We start from the raw sequence: 17,315 nt of genomic DNA, 5'->3' as shown, positions 1-17,315 counted from the left end.
GTTGCAGATGATGACGTAAGCCAAGGGCTTCCACGAGGTAAGCTTGGCGGACAGCCCTATCTGTTGTGAAGGTTTTTTTTTTTTTTTTGAGACAGAGTCCTGCTTTATTGCCCAGGCTGGAGTGCAGTGGCAAGATCTTGCCTCTCTGCAACCTCCGTCTCCTGGGTTCAAGCCCATTCTCCTGCCTCAGCCTCCCAAGTAGCTGGGACTACAGGCGCCCGCCGCCACACTCGGCTAATTTTTTGCATTTTTAGTAGAGACGGGGTTTCACCGTGTTAGCCAGGATGGTCTTGATCGCCTGACCTCGTGATCCACCTGCCTCGGCCTCCCAAAGTGCTGGGATTACAGGCCTGAGCCACTGCGCCCGGCCGATAATGTTTATTTCTTTGCTTCCTTGTTAAATATCTTCCTTCTCACCTCCCACCCTGACTCCTGCACTGAGAAGGTGAATGAAGGCAAGAATTACCATCTGTCTTTCTCACTCCTCTTAGACTGCGGGCCTAGAAACGTGCCTCCCTCGTGCATGTTTTTTGAGTGGCTTTGCAGCAAATGCCCCACATTCCCTCTATCCCACTCCCTTCTGCTCCCTGCTTTCCCACACTTTCTCTTCCTTTACAAGCTCTGGCCTGAGTACGGATGAGGTTTTTTTTTTTCCCAGCATTCAATCTGTTAGCAACTTTGAAGATCCCTGACTAAAACTAAATTAATAATTACACTAATTACACTTAATTGTGAGCATTTATATCACACTTACTATTTCCGAGCACCGCCGTAAGCACCTTACTCATCCTGAATAGGCACAGTGTTCCTAAGAGTAACCAGTCATTACATGGTTATTGCTCACTGTCATCATCTCCATTCACAGAGGAGGAAAGCGAGGCATAGAGAGACTAACGTGCCCAAAGTTCCACAATAAGGAAATGGTGGCAGCAACCTCCCGAGAACCAGGCCTGAGGGGCCTCTGCCAGGGCCCCATGCTTTAGATGGCCTGCTCTGGCCCCTGTCTGGCGGTGCCCTCCCCACAGGGCAAGGAGTCCTCGGAGCCACGGGGAAGGCTCACTTCCTGCTTGTGGACTATACTTGGGGAGCATACACTGTGGAATTCCAGCCCACCCAGCCATGAGGCTGCTGCGAGGGCCTCTCCCCAGGCCTGTCTTCCTTTGGGTGCACACTGCCACCTCAGTGGGCCCAAATGGTGGCCGCAGGGCAGCTCTTTATGAAAAGTGTGGACAGAACTTGAACCGGCAGTCTCACTGTCCACACGTGGCCCCTTTGAAGGTGTGACAGAGCAGGGCGTGGGAAGAGGAGGGTGAGCCATGGCTTCCCCACACTTCCTCCTTCAGACACAGAATTGTGTGGAGCCCCAGAGTTCTACATTCAAACCTGGCCTTCCAGGTCATTGAGAAGGTTTATGTGTCAAGATAGGAGGGTGGAATGTATTCTCCTTATGTCTGTTGGCTTGACTGACAGTTTTAAAGTATTTTAAATATTTAGACATGTGGTCTGTGGCCTCCTTTCATCCTCCCCGCCGGGCCCACAGATACTGGGGTGGGTCTGAGTGGCAGAGCTAGGTGTGGACCCCAGAAGCCTGGCCTGGGCCCCTCCCATGCTGCACCCGGGAAGCCTTTGTGTTCCAAGCCACGCACCTTCCCAGAGGACGTCCTGCATGGTGGCTGTCCAGTCCTGTCCCCATTTGCTTCTCTCCTGGGAGCTCAAATATTGGTCATTTCCACCATATCCGGCAAACTCCGCGATGGTCTCTCACGGGAGGCTTGCTGTCACTGGCATCCTGAGCTGGTCACCAGTGATCCGTAGAGTGGTTCGAAGTGTGTGTTTTGGGTTTGAATGCGAGTTCCACCACTTATTAACTGTGACATCAGGTAAACTATGTAACCTCTTAGCCTATTTTGTGTTCTGTTTTCGAGGATTCAATGGGAACGGCTACACACTCAGTAAATGCTTGTCACCGTCATGGCACGCCACCATTTGCTCTGTGATCTGGGGACAATGCCCTGTGGCTCAGCCGTTTCTCCAGGAAGCTGCCTCAGGTGGATGCCAAGCACAGAGCTGGCAGGAACAGGGACTAAAATAAAGAGCCACAGAGCCCCCAGTGGGAAGTCCTAGGCCCTGGGCACAGCTGAGCTGGAAGGGATGAGGTGACCTGTTTTCCCTGCAGTGCTTAAAGTGGGATTCTTATGAGCTGCTGGGAGCCATGCGGTCCTGCAACATGGCAGGCGTGCCACCACCTTAAGGATTCTCTGTGTACTTCCCTGCAAAATTCTTCTGCCTGTGACATGTGCCTCCTGCCACCTTCCCCTTTGCTAATAATGATTGCACCACACACTCAGACACAAACACGCATTCACAGACATGCAAATTGTTTTCGGTTCTTTTTAATGGCTAAATAGAAAGCATCCCTTGACAAGAGTTTAATTTGTCATATTGAGAAATGAAGGCTGCCTTTCAACTCACTCTGAAACCTACCTGGAGCAAGTATTACAGTGGGTGGGGCTGAGGAAGAAAGCAGCAGGGATTTCTAAAGAACAAGATGTTGAGGCTCACATTCTTTTCTTTACCCTATTTGGGAAGAAGTGAGGTCTGCATTCATGTGGCAGAACTGAACCTGCACCATCCTAACCTGGGCCCAGTGGCTCTTGGGAGGGCCTGGTCCCACTGCAGGCTGCAGACCCAGTTGGTTTTCTCACTTCTGTGCTCCAACACCTGAAAGTCAGGTCTGAGTCATCTGTTTTCAGCAGAGAACGAGCTTTAGATCCGAGATGTGAACCTGTTGGGTGTCTGGGGATAGACGTGACAAATGGTTTCTGATCCAGCTCCACTACTTACTAACTGATGATATTGAGCAAGTTAATTACCCTCCCGGTGCCTCAACCATCTTGTCTATTAACTATGTCTACTAACAGTATCTGGTTCACAGGGTCATTTGTGGATTAAGTGAACAAATACTTATAAAACAAGTGACTAGCAAGAGTAAACAGTCATGTTCTTTTTTTTTTTTTTTTTTTTTTTTAGACAGAGTCCTGCTTTATTGCCCAGGCTGGAGTGCAGTGGCAAGATCTTGCCTCTCTGCAACCTCCGTCTCCTGGGTTCAAGCCCATTCTCCTGCCTCAGCCTCCCGAGTAGCTGGTATTACAGGCACGTCCCACCACATCTGGTTGATTTTTGTATTTTTTGTTGAGATGGGGTTTCACCATGTTGGCCAGGCTGGTCTCCAGTGGCCAGATCTCAGCTCACTGCAAGCTCCGCCTCCCGGATTTACGCCATTCTCCTGCCTCAGCCTCCCGAGTAGCTGGGACTACAGGTGCCTGCCACCTCACCTGGCTAGTTTTTTGTATTTTTTAGTAGAGACGGGGTTTCACTGTGTTAGCCAGGATGGTCTCGATCTCCTGACCTCATGATCCACCTGTCTCGGCCTCCCAAAGTGCTGGGATTACAGGCTTGAGCCACCGCGCCCGGCCCCAACAGTCATGTTCTTTTTTTTTTTTTTTTTTTTTTTTTTTTTGAGACGGAGTCTCGCTCTGTCGCCCAGGCTGGAGTGCAGTGGCCAGATCTCAGCTCACTGCAAGCTCCGCCTCCCGGATTTACGCCATTCTCCTGCCTCAGCCTCCCGAGTAGCTGGTATTACAGGCACGTCCCACCACATCTGGTTGATTTTTGTATTTTTAGTAGAGATGGGGTTTCACCATGTTGGCCAGGCTGGTCTCGAACTCCTGACCTCAGGTGATCCACCCACCTTGGCCTCCCAAAATGCTGGGATTACAGGTGTGAGCCACTGCACCTGGCTTATTGCGAAGGTTTTTCTTGGGCAGTTGGAAAGGCGAATGTGGCGGCCGTGAGGGTCCGCATCGTCCAGGAGGGAGAGAGGTGGCATGGAGACAGGAGCAGCCCAGGCATGAGTGGGAAGAGAGGATTTCCCGGGCCCACCATGACTGGGTGAAATATTCCTTAAGACTTGGTTCCATTTCTGTGCTCACCAAACTTACCACTAATTATTGCTGCAGCCTCGGGGGATAGGCAAGGAGAGGGGTGTGGCTGTGGAAAGAGGATTGGGGCAATTGGGATTCACTCTGAGTTAGTAACGTGGCTTTCTGGCTCATTCTTCCAATTCACATTACTTACTCTGACTTCTCCAGAAAGCCTGCTCATCTGTGGGAGCACGGATGTATTCTGGTTTCTAACCCTATCAGGCTGGGGGCAGACCCTGGTGGTGGCAAATTGTCCCAAGTAGTTAAGGCCCTTCAGTGAGGCCTCTTGACAGTGGCCAGTGGAGCTTCCCCCAGCCACCTGCCTCCCACCACTCGGACGCTCTTCCCTGCCAGCACAGCTGTCACTGCGGGGTTGCTGAAGAACTGACGGGAGAAATCGTTTGTTAAATGAAGCTTCAAATGTCCGTGGTGTGGTCCCATCACACCTCTTCAGCCCCATCGCTCCAGACTTCCAATAAAAATAGCCCGCCTTTCTGCTTCTGCTCACACTTCCCTTCGCATGAAACACCTCCTATGCCTCCTCTGGAAAGGGCTCTTTAGGACCATAGGCCACAGTTGTCTTTCCCACCACGGAAGAACCTGAATCTGTACTTATTAACACGTGTGTGTTTTGTCTCCACAGCCTGATCTTAAGTCATGCTAGGGCAAGGACTGTCCTCCTGGGAAATTTGAAGACCTTCTGGTCAATGAACAAGGTCAAGAAGGATGGCTTCTTCCCTGGTGCTTTAGGCTGGAGAAATTGCTCCATCTGGGGGCTGTGTGACGTGCAGTTGTGCCCAAGGGTGGAGGGATAGAAAAGATGAGTGTTCAAGGCCCTTCTGGTCATAGTAGAACATGCGGAAGGGTGTTGGTGTGATGATGCCGCAGGTCGGCAATGACTACTCAGTTACACCTTTATTTATTCATAAACTCATGATTTTACCAAGAAAGTCAGCAGCTGAGGATACATGTATTCAGTGGCAGACACTGCTGGTTGTGAAATTGACAGCTGTTTCCCCACTCTTCTTCCTTACCCAAGGAACCTACCTTCTACATTACAGACCAGAGTTCTAGACACTCGCTCTCTGGGTCTCCCTTATGATTCATGGTGGTCATTGTGGGCCCCATTCCTGGCCAATGACACATGAGGGGAAGTTTGCCAGGGACTCCTAAAAACTTTTTTTTTTAATTTAAAATAATTATTTTTTAAACTTTTTTGCTCTTATGAATACTTTCCTAACACATTAATTTTCTAATGTTATTTTCAAAATTGTCCATTTTTTAAAAAATTATGTGATTTCTTTTAAAGGTGTAATTTCTCGGAATAACTTTACTCTCTGATGAAAGGAGGGAATAAGGTAAAGAGAAGTCCCCTCCCTCCGTTCTCACATTGGACCTTGTGTGAGGACGGGACACTGGAGCTGCTGTGGCCACCTGGGCCAAGAGAACCAAGGAGGTGCTGACTCAAACCCTGATGCTGCAAAGCCCCTGAGCAGCGCTGGCGTGGTCGGCCTCTGGAGTCCTTGTTACAAGAGAATTATAAACTCCTGTTGTTGAGACTTTGAGGCAAGTAATTTGTTTCTTACAGTCAAATGCGTATTAACTTGCCTCGGGTCTTCTCAGTAATTTACTTTTCATAATGGTTATTTCACACATTGAGATCCTCAGTTTATTTATTATTTATGTATTTATTTATTTTTAGAGAAGTAAAGAAACAAAAGAACGGCTACTCCACAGGCAGAGCAGCCCTTAGCTCTTTTTATAAACAAAGATGTAGAAACCGAAATGATCTCGTTTCCATTCGCTGGCCCCTCTTTGAAGAACAAAACCCTTCAAGGGTTCAGCTTCTTCACTGGAAACCAGCAAATCCTCCCGTCTTTGTTCTGGGTCTCCCCAAATCATAAAAATCCTGCAAACACCTCTTAAACCCTCATGTTATGTATAGTTTGGGAAGTAGAATTAACAAGATAATGATCTCTCAAGTCAGAAGCAGGGATAATACAATCTTGCAGCTCCCAAGGAATTCTTTATTTTTAATTTTTTAGTTTTTTGAGGCAGGGTCTCATTCTGAGACCTCATTTGAGGCAGGCTGGAGTGCAGTGGCCTAATCGCAGCTCACTGCAGCCTTGATCTTAGCACCCACCGACCCCAGTAGCTGGGGCTACAGGGGCACACTGCTAAGTCTAGCTAGTTTTTCTTTTACTTTTAGTAGAGACGAGGTCTTACTATGTTGCCCAGGATGGTCTTGAACGCCTGAGCTCAAGCAATTCTCCCCACTTGTCCTCTCAAAGTGCTGGGATTACAGATGTGAGCCACTACTCCCAGTCAGAATTCTTGAGTAAGTGCCTTTTCTACCCCTTTTCTCTAAGTGAAGAAGTTCAACTTTGAGACTTGCAGTAGGAATTTAAAGTTCTAATTCCATTTGGCTCATCTAATTGTTTGAATTAATTTTTTCAAAACAGTAGCAATAGCACTGACAGACCAGTTGGGGAGGTTATTTAGATGATTATTATTTTAAAAAATATTTCCACTGTATTTAAAATGGGTCATCACACATACCTGTTTGTGTTGTGGAAACTAAGAATCCTGGAATGCATTTAGAGTTAAAAGAGTGGTTTTGAGTTTCCTGACATGCATTCTTCAGGTGAAAAGATAAGTTGCATAAAACATATTTTCATGTAGTACCCCTTTTTTTTTGTTTGAGACAGAGTCTTGCTCACTACAACCTCTGCCTCCCAGGTTCAAGCAATTTTCCTGTCTCAGCCTCCCAAGTAGCTGGGATTATAGGGGCATGCCGCCACACCTGGCTAATTTTTATATTTTTTAGTAGAGATGAGGTTTCACCCTGTTGGCCAGGCTGGTCTTGAACTCCTGACCTCAAGGGATCCACCCACTTTGACCTCCCAGAGTGCTGGGATTACAGGCATGAGCAACCGTGCCCAGCCCATGTGGTATTCTTGTTCAAAACAGAAGCACAAGAAAATGTGATATATACTCGCAAAAGATGCCAGTATCACAACAAAATATACTTTAATAGAAAATAGAGTCACAGGCCGGGTGCGATTGTTCACACCTATAATCCCAGCACTTTGGGAGGCTGAGGCGGACAGATCTCCTGAGGTCAGGAGTTCAAGACCAGCCTGGCCAACATGATGAAACCCCATCTCTACTAAAAATACAAAATTATCCAGGCATGGTTGTGGGTGCCTGTAATCCCAGCTGCTCGGGAGGCTGAGGCAGGAGAATTGCTTGAAACGGAGGTGGAGGTTGCAGTGAGCCAAGATCGAGCCATTGTATTCCAGCCTGGGCGACAAGAGCAAAACTCCGTCAAATAATAATTATAATAATAATAATAACAGAACCAAGAGAAAGAAATCTTGGCCTCCCTATTGTAGTTCTACACAGATTGACACACGAAGGCTGCTGGTTAGTGACACAACCTGACAATTCTTTTCCCTATACTGTCTACCTACCACCAAATGCACATCTTTTTCTTTGAATACCAAAAAGCACTAAGAATGCTTGAATTGTGTTAAATATACCACTTAAATTATGCGTGACAGCAAAGCTTTTTAATTACTTTGAGTCTAATTTATACTTGAAATAAAAAATATTTAGGTTAAAAAGCCCCAACCCAAATTTAACTTCTTAATTTCAGCAGATAATAGAATTGGAGTAGTTTTTAGGTTATAAAAGGGAGTATAATTTTATCTAAATGTAGCCGCTGCAGCACTTAGCAGAGAGGGATATTAAGACATGTGGAATATGTCCTCTTTGGTGATGCTTTGTTATTTGGGAGAGAATATTAATTTTTATTATCAGATGATACTTGTACATAGCAAAAAAAGGTTTTTACACACACACACACACACACACACACACACACACACACACAGCCCCATTCCTCTCATCATCATCATCCTACTTGCCAGGGCACGCATTGTTAACCATTTCATTTTAACATCTTTGTTCTGGTGCTCACCTCTGTATTAAAAAAAATATATGCTGGCTGGGCATGGTGGCTCACATCTGTAATCCCAGCACTTTGGGAGGCCAAGGCAGGCGGATCATCTGAGGTCAGGAGTTCAAGGCCAGCCTGGCCAACATGGTGAAACCCTGTCTACTAAAAATACAAAAATTAGCTGGGCGTGGTGCAATCCCAACTACTCGGGAGGCTGAGGCAGGACAATTCACTTGAACCCGGGAGGTGGAGGTTGCAGTGAGCCAAGACTGGGCCACTAAACTTCAGGCTGGGCAACAGAGCAAGACTCCCTCTCAAAATAATAATAATAATAATAAATAAAATAAAAATAAAAAATATATATGCTGACTTTTGAGTCATTAGCTTCAGACTTTAGCTACTGACTTCCTGTATTACTTAAGGTTCCCCAGATAACAGAACCAGTAGGATTTGCATGTGTGTACATATACATGCATTTGTGTGTGTGTGTGTGCACGTGTGAATTGGCTCATGCGGTTGTGAGGGCTAGCAAGAAGCAAACTTGCAGAGCAGGCTGGCAGGCTGCAGACCCAGGAAAGAGTTGATGTGCAGCTGGAGGCTGCAGGCAGAGGCCCACCACATTATGGAGGGGAATCTGCTTTATTCAAAGTCTACCTGTTTAACTGTTAATCTTATCTGAAAAATATCTTCAAAGAGACATCTGGACTGATATTTGACCAAATAGCTGGGTATTGTTGTCTGGCCAAGTTGATACGTAAAATTAACCGTCACGCTTCCTAATAGGGTGAACGCAGACTTAGCTGATACTTCCCTTCCTCCATCTTCCCAATGTAGTGACACCGCAGTGCTCGATGTTTATATTACTGTAACTATAAATATTGCTCATTGCTGAGCCAAGAAGTGCACCATGACTGTTCCTTACTTGTATGGTGCTTTGTTTTTCCTTTAATTATTATTTTTGAGACAGTCTTGCTCTGTCACTCAGGCTGGAGTGCAGTGGCGTGATCTCGGCTCACTGAAACTGCCACCTCCTGGGCTCAAGCGATTCTCCTGTCTCAGCCTCCCAAGTAGTGGGGACTATAGGCATGTATCACCACGGCTGGCTAATTTCTGTATGTTTTGTGGAGATGGGGTTTCACCATGTTGGCCAGGCTGGTCTCAAATCCTCATTTTTTCATTACTTGCTCTTCTTGGAACCTATTAAGTCTTTCCTCACCCTTTTTTCCTCATGTTGTTAAAAAGTGAGTATTTGCTCCCCTCTCCTCCCTTCTTGTGGGAGACCTTCCTTCCTGTTCTGGACTGGACTGCTGGCTCTCTAGGCCTGCCAGACAGCAGTCATCCTGGGAATGTCCCTCACGCTTTCCCTGGGTTGGATTCCCTGCTTCTGGACCTCAAGTCTTTATGCTTCATGGTTGATGCCCTCTGAGAAAGGAAGCGTGGGGAGCAAGGGCCCTGCATTTCTGAAAATGCCCATATTCTACCTTTACACTGGATTCACAGGTTGGCTGAAATTATTTTTACTGTTTTTGACAATGTTGCTCTATTCTCTTAAGCCTCCAATGCTGCTCTTCAGGACAGGAATGACATTTTGTTCCTAACCTTTTACATGTGGTGTTTTATTTTTCCTCTTCAGAAACTTTTACGATAATTTTTTTTTTTTTTTTTTTTTGAGACAGTGTCTCCCTCTGTCTGTCGCCCTGGCTGGAGTGCAGTGGCACAATCTTGGTTTGCTGCAACCTCTGCCTCCTGGGATCAAGCGATTCTCCTACCTCAGCCTCCTGAGTAGCTGGGATTCAGAAGCGTACCACCATGCCTGGCTAATTTTTGTATTTTTAGTAGAGATGGGGCTTCACCATGTTGGTCAGGCTGGTCTCAAACTCCTGACCTTGTGATCCACCTGCCTCAGCCTCCCAAAGTGTTGGGATTACAGGCGTGAGTCACCGCGTCCAGCCAGATAATTTCTTTACCTATGGAGTTGACATTTCACAATGATATGTCCCCGTGTGGGTTTATTTTCATTTATTATGCTGCATACTTATTAGACCATTTCCAACTGGAAAAATCACATATTTAAGTTCTGGAATTTTTTCTTGTATAGTTTCGTGTTTTCTCTGTTCTTTTTAGATATCCAGTTAATTTGACATTGGATTTCCTGGATTGGTTCTCTAATTTTATCTATTTTTTTTTTTGTTGTTTTACTTTCTAGATTTCTTCAATTTTATTTTCAGACTTTCTATTGAATTTTAAATTATGGTTGCCATACTTTTAATTTTCAAGAGCTTAACCATGTTTTCTGACTCATTAATCTCTTAGAACACCCTAATCCTATTTCATGATGCAGTATTATTTCAGCTGAGAATTTTAATTCTAGTTTTTAAATCTCTTATGAGGTTTGTCTTCTGTGCCATGCGGTTGTTTCACCAGAATCCCTGTTTTTTCTTTTTGATTTGGTCTATTTCACCGTGGTGGCTTCCCTCCGAAGTCTGGAGATGGGTGGCTATTTGTTCACTTACGGGTGATGTGCTAAAAATGTGATGAGCAACTCAGTGCGCATAGGTGGGGCTTTTTGGCTGATGGATTTCATGGGAAGGGGATCGAGGGCAAGCCTTGGAGGCCTCTCCAAATGACAGTAACTATAGGCCTTTCCTCTGCGGCCAGTTTTTCCAGAGGAGGGTCCTCCAGTCTCCTTCTTGTGGGAGAGGGTTGTGGCTAAGCCTGGCTGGGTCCCTTACTCCCTCCATCCACTTTAACTTCATCCTTATCTTCAGTCTGTTGCCCGACTTCCATGCTTCATTGTGTCTGGAGTCCTCAAGTTCAGGGCCTCTCTGGTTCAACTTCTCCAGAGAATTACTCACCTCCTGAGAGCACTGAAGAGAGCACAGGCAGTGCCTGGATCCACTGGGAGGGGGTGGTGACCTGGGTGGTCTAACTGTTCCGACCAGACTTGCCATCAACTTCTCTATTTTCTTCCCTGTTGGGAAAGGCAATCACATGCAGCTTCCTGCTCCTGCACAATCATGAGAATGGGCCTGGAACACTTCCTCACTGAGATGTAAGAGCACTACAGGCTGTGTGGGGCTTATCTCCATGAGCGGGAATATCTTGCCCTATTGCAGACTCAGTGTGTACTCCCTTGTTCTGCTTAAGCTCATGTGTCAATGGCCCTCATACACACCCAGCTTTCTGCCTTTCAGACCCCCTGGCGGAGGGGGAGGGTCCTTCCACTGCAGCACTAAGTGGGGCACTTGCAGTCACATCACCTTTGTTCCCTGTGGAGCAGATCTACTGCCCTTGTAGGGCTGATGCATTGCAAGGGGCTGAACCTCCTCCACTGTCTCCTCTTGGTGAAAGTAAACACTGTGCCACCTGAGCCTGGTGTGTGTGTGGTCTGTCCTCAGTGACCTTGAGTCATGCATTGGTCTCTTCCCTGGGAGGCACGTATCTGCCTTTTGACCTTGGCTGCACAGCCTGGATACCCAGCAAACCGTGAAACAATCTCCGTGTTTCACACCTTTTACCATGGCAGCCAGTGCCTCCAATTCCTGAGCTTTGCTGGGATTTTGTAGGGCATTAGCTGTTTCTCCTCAGTAGAGTCATGCATGCTGAACCACTAGGATATGTTCTGAGAAATGCATCGTTAGGTGACTTCATTGTTGTGGAAACATCGTAGAATGCACTTACACAAACCTAAACGGTACCGCTTGCTGCACACCTGCGCTACATGGTGGTGTCATTGCTTCTAGACTACAAATCTGTACAGCACGTGACTGTACTGAACACTGTAGGCAGCTGTAACACAGATGATAAGAATTTGTGGTATCTAAACAAACTTAAATATAGAAAACAGTAAAATCACAGTATAAAAGATAGAAAATGGACGGTGTATATAGGGCACTTACCATGAATGGAGCTTGCAGGACTGGAGGCTGCTGTGGGTGAGCTGGGAGTGAATGTGAATGGCTAGGACATTATTATATACTTTTTTTTTTTTTTTTTTTGAGGCGGAGTCTCGCTCTGTCGCCCAGGCTGGAGTGCAGTGGCGGGATCTCAGCTCACTGCAAGCTCCGCCTCCTGGGTTTATGCCATTCTTCTGCCTCAGCCTCCCGAGTAGCTGGGACTACAGGCGCCCGCCACCTCGCCCGGCTAGTTTTTGTGTTTTTTTAGTAGAGAAGGGGTTTCACCGTGTTAGCCAGGATGGTCTCGATCTCCTGACCTCGTGATCCGCCCGTCTCAGCCTCCCAAAGTGCTGGTATTATATACTTTTATACAACTGGCAGCACAGTAGGTTTGTTTACACCAGCCAGTGTCACACCATAATCTCGTAATGTGCCACACTACAGTGTTAGCCATGGCTATGACCTCCTTAGGTGACAGAACACTTTCAGCTCCATTATACAGAATCTTCCAGGCCCACGGCTGTACATACGGCCCATTGTTGACCACTATGTGGGGCATGACTGGCTTCCCTTCTGTAGGCACTCACCATTGTACTTCTCCCCAGTGTAGGTCTCATTGTTCTTGGCTCTGCCGTGTCAACTGCCATCCTCGACTGCCACTTTCATATAGTTTGATTCAAGGTTACAGGTATTTGGTCTTTTTTCCAAGAGTCTATTTGTTATTACTATTGTACTATTGTGTCCTCAGCACCAACCACAGTATCTGGCACATAGTAGGCACTCAAATAATCTCGTTTCTTTTTTCTGAGACAGGTTTCACTCTGTTGCTCAGGCTGGAGTACAGTAGCATGAACACGGCTCACTGCAGCCTTGACCTCCTGGGTTTAAGCAATTCTCTCACCTCAGCCTCCCAACTAGTTGGGACCACAGGTGTGTGCCACTGTGCCCCACTAATTAAAAAAAAAAGTTTTTTGGCGAGATGGGGCCTCACCATGTTGCCCAGGCTGGTCTCAAACTTCTGGGCTGAAGGAATCTTCCCACCTTGGCCTCTCAAAGTGCTGGGATTACAGGTGTGAGCCACCATGCCCAGTCTCAACTATCCATTTTATGAGAGGAAGAATTTCTTAGGACCTATTGTAATTTGGGGCCAATTTTTTTCTGAGAATTTCCGCAATGTTCATGGTTGTGGTAGGGGTTAAAGATATAGCAAGGATGGCCATCTAGGGGCAACTAGAAGAATTCAGGGAAGATGATGGTGGTTACCACTTCTAATTTGTTGGACCACAGACAATTCATTATCCTGAGTGCTGTGCATTTCCATCCTTGGATTGTTTTTATTCTTCTATCACTTCAGCTCCATTCTCCTCCGAGCTCATATTTCCGGAAATAAGTTACAGCCTCCACACCTGGGCATCAGCTGGTTGCACTTCTTCGTGGTCCACTTGAGTATGACTCTTCCATGTGTTATTTTGCAAAGGGTTATCAAAATTTAGGTCATTTGGGAGAAATGGCATTTGCCATGAATTGGAAGAAACTAATAAAACAGTTATAATTTATCAGAGAACTCTTTCCTGACTCATTCCTACCCTTATTGGGTCCTTTTTGTTAGAACTTGTCACACAGGTTTTCAGAATATCTTTTGGTGGCTTTCATTAGACATTAAGTTTCTTGAGGTCAGGGACCACGTCTGTCTTTTTTGCTATGTTCCCAGCACTCAGCACAGTACTCAGAACATGAAGGTGGTGGTCAGTGGCTATCTGCTGGATCAATGAGTGTGGGACCAAAGCCCAGACTGCTCAAATGTATGTGCTGATGGCATTTATGTGCAGGTAAATAGCTCTTATCCACAGCTTACCTTATTCTACTGTCCAAGCATCAGCATCCTGTGACTAAGTAAGAAATCAGAAATAAGTGAATTTTATGGGGACTAATTTTCTGAAGTTGGCTCAGGAGGGGAAAAATGGAGGCCTGACATAAAATTAATTTATAAATCAGTTTATTTACAGATTTTATCTTTTCTTAAAGTATATTTCAGTTAACAAATCTATTTACACAGGTATACATGGGAATTCATCCCAGTTATTTTACAGATCATACTTACAAACCACACCCTTAAGTGTTCAGTGCAAAATTGCACTGGATGTGACTATTGGCTGAAAATGGCCTGATGACCAGGCTATTTACACGCACACAGTAAACGGGTTTATTTTTTCATGTCTGCACAGTACAGTACACACAAGGAGGCTGAACCTCCCACAGAATGCTTTGCAATGTGTTTACCAAGAAGGCTTTGCAAAGTTCAGAAGGAAAAGCTATTAAACATAGATTAATTAAAATGACAGTACCTCCTTTACATCAGTTTACATTTTTTCTTCACATTTTTATAATACAAAGATATTTTACTGAATTGCTGCACAACCAGTTGAAGATGATTTGTAAACATGTAAATTCCTACAATTTGCATTAAACGTCATTGTAGTTTCTATAATTTGCTCTTTGAATTAATGTTTTACTCACTAGTATTCTTAAGGTAGTAAAAGGAAGATGTAAGTTTGTATTTCTTGCAGAAAATTTATGAGTCTCTAATGCTGTGCTACAGAAATTCTTTTGCGAGTACACACTTTATTCAAGTATTGCAAAAAGCTAAGGCCACTTTTTTTCAAGACAAGAAAGTGAACAAAATTGTTTTTATCAATAGGCCACAACACTCTTATGAGCAATGAAATCTCTTTTGAAAGATAATTTCTCAGAGACCTGTAGTCACAGAAGGCATTTTATTTTCTTTTAGGTAAAAGAAAAACAAATTACCTTCCTTATTAATTACGTTTGAGCTCTCCCCACTTTTCCCTACGGTAAAAATTCCTGTGTAGACCTGAAGAGGGAATCTATACCCTGTACTTGTTTAACCCAGAGTTAACTACTCTGGATAGCACAAATTGTTTTGGACTCAGAAGTAAATCTGAAGCCTATATGTTGGTTTACTACTAAATTCTGATAGTGCTATTCTAAAAGATACTACTGCTGATGCAAAGATTTTTTTTTAGAGGAATTATGAAGGAAGAGTGAAAGAGGATGAGGATGTAGGGAGAAGGAACAAAGATTAGAAAGAGGGAATATTTAGGTTCTTGATTAAGAGGCAGAGCTGATTTAAAAGATACCAACATGGAATGAGTGGCTGGGTATCCACATCTATCTTTCTTAATCCTAAGAATAAAGCCATTTCAATTAGATCCAAATAGTTAATAAGAAATCTGCTAATTATGTATTTTTGTTTTTTAATTTTGCTACCAAACTACAGATAATCATTTTTAGCAAAGAATAAGACTGATCCATTTCTGCCTCTCATATGGAGCCTAGGGTTCTTCAGATAGTAAAGACAGTTGGAGTCTGTCAGGACAGCTACTGCCACATTCTTGGCAGCACTTCTTACCAGATTGCTGATTCCATGACTTGTATTATTATTATTTTTTCTCTTTCTGGAGTCATAATGTCATAAAGAATAAACTTTCTTATTAAAAATTGGTTTTAGGTCCAAATAATGAAGATGTAGAAAAACAACCTACAGTCCCATTATAACATTTTGAAATTCATTTATAAAAAATTTACAGCAGCTGTAAAGTTTCAGTATCATAAGGACAATGTGATCCTACAAACAGCCAAAGGATGCAGACAAGATGCTTTTCTGTCTTCCAAATAACACAAACTGAAAAGAAAAGCCTTTGCTTTTCCTTGACCACATAAAAATAGTATTTCCACACTACTGGTTAATAACCCCAAGAAACCTTTGCTTTTCTTAGTCAATATGCTCATTATGGCTACAAGACTACAGCTCAACATCACAAGCCCAGAAGAAATGCTGGTAAGACATCAACCTGAGCATTTCCCGAGACCCAATCACAACATTTCAGTGCTTTCCTTATTTGTCAAGAGCTATCATACCAGTCACTGTGCAAAATGCAAATATTCCAATGATTATTTCAGTACGTTTCTAATAACGACAAGATGAAACCCAAGAGGAATGGGAGTGTGCATAGTGAAATATTTAAGATGTAAAGGCAAGTTTGGAGGGAAGATGCAGAAATGAACGAACGTGCACACTTAAAGATTATACCATCTTTGGGGTTTTTCTAACACATTTTGAAGCTATAACATTCCAGGATATTTGTAAATATGAATCCAGTGGATGTCTTGGATCATACTTCTAACCAGGACCTTCAATATTAAGGCATTTACATTCGCGCCTAAGAGTTTCCACATTCTTCTAGATTACTTGAAGAGGGACAGGACTGATGAACAGAAACCAGTCAAGAAGGCAGGGTACTGAGGTCCCAGGAGAGCATCTCTTATGCTCTAATGTAGCAGCTGGAGTCTATATATTTTTTTTTCAGATGCAGGTAATAGTTGTGAGAAGCAATGCTGCAAGAGAGGCAGAGTTAAATTGTACAGTGTCTTTAAATCATTTTATCCCATCCTGCTACTGCAGGTGATCTTGCAAAAGCCCATCTTCATTTCACTAAATTAAATTGACTTCTTCAATATGTGTATTGGTTTGTTAAAACCATAGGTTCCTGTGCAAAGACTGAACCACAGAAGCTTCAAAGATGGAGGTTTAACTATTACAAGAAGAATCTTTCACTTCTGAATAGGGACATACATTTTCAACTTAATAATTTATCTTAAAATAAATTAAAAAATGTTCCATAGCGCAAAACAAGCACACAAACAACAGACAATATCTTTTTGTCTTTGGTGCACACACTCATTTCCTAAATCATTCAAGTAACAGCATCTCTAACTTCTTGGGGAAAGATGGGAGTTGAAGGTTTGAAGGCCAAAATGAATTATTTCCACTTTGCCATGCCTGGATGCCTGAGATGGTCCTGAGTATCTGTGATTCTGGGAGCAGCTGGTAGAGATTCAGAAAGAGTAAGAAAAGTGCAGGAGTAAACCAAGGGGTAGAAGAACCAGCCCTGCATTGGTCCTTTGAGCCCAGTCTTCAGTAGGGGCATTTCTTTGTTTTTACGCCCACATAGAGAACACTAAACATAATGCAGAGGTTTAAAATTCTTTAGATGGTGCTCAGAAAGCAAGGCTACCACTTATTCCTGTTAGCCTGACAGTCCACTTGGTGCTGCTCAACTACAATAATGGAAGACAATGGTCTTCAAAAAGAAATGAAATAAACTCCAGAATGTGAAGTTGGCAGACATTATTAAGCTTGCCTATTTTAGAAGCGGTTAAGGTTTTAATACTGTTTATAGACTATACTGTCCATTTATGACTTCCATGGTATAGACCAGAATTACATTTCAAAAGTGATGTGATGCATTGATCTATACCTCTCTCACTTGACTTCAGACTCAAATAAGTGATACCCTAGTCTAAACTCAGAGGTAAGTCTGCTGTTTTTGGCCCTCTCTGAGACCCAGTGGGGTTGCTAGCGAGAGGTATACAATTACACTGTGCAACTCTGCC

At 44.2% G+C, this 17,315-nt stretch overlaps 1 protein-coding gene across 1 annotated transcript in view; it reads right to left on the bottom strand.

The window, feature by feature from the left end:
• Positions 1 to 15,119: 15,119 nt before the first annotated feature.
• CEP350 (centrosomal protein 350kDa) overlaps positions 15,120 to 17,315 on the bottom strand; it is a 135,896-nt gene continuing 133,700 nt past the window's right edge. Inside the window, exon 38 of the mRNA XM_011951138.1 lies at positions 15,120 to 16,256. The gene's annotated coding sequence lies outside the window, so the exon portion shown is untranslated. The remainder of the gene's footprint in view (positions 16,257 to 17,315) is intronic.

This window comes from Colobus angolensis, unplaced genomic scaffold, assembly GCF_000951035.1.
Source record: "Colobus angolensis palliatus isolate OR3802 unplaced genomic scaffold, Cang.pa_1.0 Scaffold315, whole genome shotgun sequence".
NCBI lineage: Eukaryota > Metazoa > Chordata > Mammalia > Primates > Cercopithecidae > Colobus > Colobus angolensis.
The sequence above is the reverse complement of the archived record's forward strand: the minus strand, read 5'-3'. Positions and strand labels throughout refer to the sequence as shown.